Source organism: Episyrphus balteatus, chromosome 1, assembly GCF_945859705.1.
Source record: "Episyrphus balteatus chromosome 1, idEpiBalt1.1, whole genome shotgun sequence".
In the NCBI taxonomy this organism is placed as follows: domain Eukaryota; kingdom Metazoa; phylum Arthropoda; class Insecta; order Diptera; family Syrphidae; genus Episyrphus; species Episyrphus balteatus.
Window position 1 is genome coordinate 96,666,350 of NC_079134.1, and position 5,254 is coordinate 96,671,603.

General features: G+C 30.3%; 1 long non-coding RNA gene across 1 annotated transcript; it reads right to left on the bottom strand.

Annotated features, from left to right (window-relative positions):
- Window positions 1-1,296: 1,296 nt before the first annotated feature.
- LOC129914999 (uncharacterized) lies at window positions 1,297-1,908 on the bottom strand. The gene is made up of 3 exons (XR_008772260.1): window positions 1,826-1,908; window positions 1,679-1,697; window positions 1,297-1,612 (listed from the first exon to the last, which is right to left on the bottom strand). It is a non-coding gene; the product is annotated as an uncharacterized LOC129914999 (long non-coding RNA).
- Window positions 1,909-5,254: the final 3,346 nt, after the last annotated feature.

Here is a 5,254-nt window from a genome sequence, read left to right on the forward strand (position 1 = left end):
TAAGCCCAAGGGGATAAGGTGTTGTTGTATTTAACATGTAAATTGCTTAGCCCAGACTGCGTTTTTTTGTCTAGTTAAGACCGGTTGTAATAAAAAACACACCTAATGTTATAAACAATTGGTCATATCTCTGACAGTAATGGGTCGATCTGAAAAGTTTAAAAACTGTATTCTTTTGTAAAACATCAGTTTAATATTAAGTTGTAGAAAACAAAATTTTGCCTAAACAATTTTTGTCAAAAATCGAAAATGACAGAATAATTCACTAAATATTGTTTTTTTTTCTTAAATCCAAGATAGTGGCTTTGGCTCAAACTCTATTTTCCCGAAAAACTGTTTTTAAATATCTGGAATACCAGTTTTCAACAGCAGACAATTATACACACAGAGAAAAAATAGTCATTTTTAACTATTTTCATAGTTAAAATCGGGATAACTATTTTAAATACATAGTTAAAAATAGTTATATGTGACTATTTTAATAGTATTTTCCAAATTAACTATTTAATAGTCAATTTTAACTATTAAAATAGTTATTTGTGACTATTTAAATAGTCAGATGGGGGGAGGGGCTGTGGGACTATACAATGCATTTTTTTATGGGGGGAGGGGGTAACATATCTCCCTCCGATTACCGGAGGGGAAATTATATTAAAAAAGCACTAAAAATGAAAAAAAAAATAGATATGAAATATTTTTTTATTTAGAATCGTTTTTTATACATTGTCCCAAAAGTAATGATAATAACCCAACTAGCACAACAGCTTCTATAAATTGAGATCTTGCAGGTACTACTTTTTATACAGCTTGTATTGAGCTTGCTTCGGAATTTAATTGCTTATAGAAGTTCAAACTTGTTTAACAACTTCTAATAAGTTGTTTAAATACTGTTAAAGAAACTTAAACGAAAAAAGCTTGTTTTCGGAAAAGCCTGCTAAATGAATTTATAGAAGCTTTACAGAAATTACCAAGTTTAGTATTTGGTTTTGATATTGAATAATTTAGCTGGGACACTTTTTGGTTTTGACATTGAATAATTTAGCTCGGACATTTTTTGTTTTGACATTTCTGCTATTTGAACTGAATAAGTTCATTAATGAATATACTAGGATGACCGAGTGGGTTGAGTAGCGGACTGCCACCAAGTAGGTTCGAAGTTCGATTCCTGGGTGTGGTAAAAAAATTATATACTTTTAAAATTATTATCAATAGATATACTAAAAACTAATGGAATAATATATAGAATTTCAGGTCAAGAGATAAAATTCATGATTTAAAATCAAATAAAAACCAGTTTTTGTTTTTGTAGTTGTTTTTTTTTTTTAATTTCGATAAGACATGTATTAAAGAGCTATACATGCTCTTCCAAAACTATCTGTCAAATCTCAAAGCTTCGGTAGAGCTTCGGTAAAGCTTGGTTTAAACTTCTTATAGAAGATCAAACTTGTATAACGTTCTCCTTTTTCCATGCCCAACAACCTTACTAAAGTTTAAAAGAAGCTGAAATGTAGCTTTTGTAATACCTTAACCGAAGCTGAAATGTTAGTTGGGAAGGGCTTGCAGAATTTGGCAGCTTGGATGCACTCCCTGTTCATAATTGATTTGTGTTTCTCTGAAAAATTAGTTGTAAAATTTGAACAGTAAATAATTAATAATAATTATAACAAAAATTACTTACTTTTATCTGGAGCAACACCCTGATAAAAAAAATGTTTATCATTTAACACTGGTTTTCTTAGAAAATATAGAGACTCTTGCTTAAAAAGAATTAAACGAACAACAGGTTTTATTCTTTTTAAACAAAAGTCTCCATTTTTGTACTCACACGACTTGAAACTTGTACTCGCACTGGCACGCTTCAACTTCTTGTCATCTGTAACTATACGACATCTTGTTTTCTGTAACTATACAAAATAGCAACTTTTAACTATTTTGCTTTGGCATGTGACTATTATAATAGTAATTTATAACTATAAATATAGTAGTTAATAAATATGACTATTTTACTACGGAATTAGTTACTACTAGGACTAGAGCTGTAGCAAATCGTATGTATTCGTTACTAAAATGCGGGTATTTGCTTCAGTAACGAGTAACGAAACGTTACTTACTAAACAGTATCGTTACTCGCATGTTTCGTTACTCGCATGTTTCGTTACAGATAATTATCTGGAGTTTACTTTTGTCTCGATAATAACAGTAGTGCCAAGGTATTGTTAAGTTATCGATAATAATTTATACAGAAATATCAAAAGAGACCTTTTAGTATTTTCTCTATGTGGCCGAAATATACCCATGCCGAACCCAATGTGCTTATGACCTTTTTGTTAATGATCTTGAAATGTAGCTTACAAAAGTGTTTTGGTTTTTGAAATTTGTTAATTTTCAGTGCAAAATTTTCAACTAAAAAAAAGCCGAGAAAAAGAGGTTTAAAAATCACTGCCAATACAACCATGTTCGACATGGTTGTATTGAAGTGTTAATATTCCGAGATCTGCGCGATGTACTTTTGAAATAAAGGTCTCTAAAGAATTGTGATAAGATAACTGAACGGATATAAACAAAAAATTACCCAAATTTTGTCGAAAAAATAGAAAAAAATAGTTTTCACGTTTGATTAAAAAAAAATCGAAAAAAAAATCAGTATAGCTACCTTCAAACTCTTATAACATGAGAACGCCGCAACTTAAATTAATGTTTATGGCTTTAAAAAGAAGCTTAGCTGACAAATTGTTTTTGGTTTTTTTTTCAAAAAAAAAAATTTTTCACTCTTATACCAACGTACGAAACATACTTAAAATACTAAACATACGAAACGTATCAAATACATGAAATATACGAAACGTACGAAGCATGCGAAAGTAACGAAACATACGAAACATACGAAACACACGAAGCATACGAAATATACGAAGCATACGAAAGTAACGAGTAACGATATTATTGATGCGGGTACTAGTATCAAAAGTAACGTATACATGCGGGTACTCATTTTGTCGTTACTTTTACAGCCCTAACTAGGACTAGTAACTACGGAATAGTCAATTTTAACTATTTTAATAGTTATTTTTAACTATTTTGTTTTTGCATGTGACTATTATAATAGTCATTTTTAACTATTTTGTAACTATTTTCTGTCAAAAAATAGTTATTCACCAAATTTCATTAAATTCTATAAAATGACTTTGCAAATAGTTACAAAATAACTATTTTTTCCCCTGAGTGTACGTCTAAATCATTGACATGCTATATGTACATGAGCTGCTAGTCGTGCGAATTTGATTGTTCGACAATTCGCACCGCGATACTAGCGAAAAAGTGAAAACAAGCGGTCATTAGAAAATTTTTTGCATTGAAAACAAAAACAACAAATGTTTGTTTAGCTTTTCTCAAAACCAGAACTGAAATAAGCGCAGGTTTTACATACAGACAATTCTTATACCTGTGGCCTCTATTTTCCACTTTTTCGATAGTGTCTCGAATTATTTTTTTGTTTCAACTTTTGTATGAAATATTCACACGAATAGCTGTCCATTTATAGTAGTAGTAGTTGTAGTAGTGACTTGTAAAGAACCCGGTGATTTTTCCTATTTTGACCAAAATTCAAAGTTTCATGTTCATACACACGCGTATACCTACCTATGTATGTACACATGCATATTTATTAAATATATTGTATAGGAAGCCTGGAAAAATTAATTCGGCACACAAAACTAACATATTGATCAAATTAAAAAAGAAAGTCACAAACTGTATAACTTATTTTTCTAATGGCAGGTACCTACTTGTTATTTATATTCCATCAGATTTTCTGCAATGATAAGCTTTTCATTAATACTTACCAACCTAGGTAGGTGGTGTTAATTAACATTTCAACTTTAAATATTTATTTGTAAGTACCTCCGACTTCCCATTTCTTTCAATAAAAACTCAAATAACTACAAGAACCTTGTGAAGTATATAATGTACCTGCATAATATCTACTTCCCTAAGGCAAGTCAAAATTATTTCCCCTTTATAATCTATTAAAATTTGAAAGGCTCCCAGGAAAATTGAAGGCGAAAGCCTTTATTTTCGTTACCCCTGCATTTTCTATCAAATTGAGCCAATCTGAAATTGACTTCCAATAACTACTCGAACTTCGATCCTCCGTTTTCGTGTGTATATTTATTTTACCTATTTAAATGACATTCGACTCTATCTCTTTCTTTTACCAACTATTTCTTTCCAATGCAAACCTCGCGAAGGTTAGATGCGCAACGAAACAAGTTAAACGATAGTTTTTTATTCATTCTATATTCGTAATATGAACAACAAAAAACTTCATTTTCTTAGTGCATTTTCTCCTATTTCTTTTTTCTCCCTCTTACATTTTCCAACTTTTTCATTAATTGTTGCACTGAACCTATAAAACTGATACGTATAATAAGCATACAAACCAGGGTCACTTGTAATAACTGCGAACACAAACACACTAACAAAACTCACATATACAAACTCATACGCAATTTTTTTTTCAAAAGTGCATTCACGATTACAATAGCTTAGGTATAATTTCCTATCTCGCTTTTACATATTATTTGTCTAGCCCTGTCAAAAAATATTTCAACAATTTTTTCCACACATTCCTTTTTTAAAGTGGTGGAAAATAATGCGTTTTACGTATGTTGCCTATGTATTGTGATGTTTTTGTTGCTATTTGACAATGATTTTTTTGCCCAACGAATTTTCACATTTTCCCCTGCGTGACATTGATACAACAACAAATTTATTCACACTGCGCTCTGCCACTTCGTATTGAATGTATTTTGTTTTTGGGAAGATTGCGAGTATTCTATTTCGGTTGTTGCAATCGCAGAGTTTATTCAAGTTTCAGAAGTTGGAGCTACAACTACGTGCTGTCGCATAATTGCTTATATATTATTATATTAAAACAAAAAAAAAAAAACAAAAAATTTTAGCTCCCCCTATATTTTTTTTGGTTTTTACAAATTTCAAAATTGTTATTTTATTTTGTTTTTATTCGAACCGTGGCTAGTATTATTTTGAAACAAAGCGGACTCAAAAAGTGAATGAACTCCGGATATTAACAGTGAAGTTATTTTTTTCAATTTAAAAGCAAATTTGAACTCATTAAAAATTACATAAAAAATTACAAAAATAAAATAAACTAAGTGCAAGCACCACACAGCATAACTAAGTTAACGCATTTTGGATACTTTTTTAATATTTTTGGATCTCGCTGTGTGTGTGC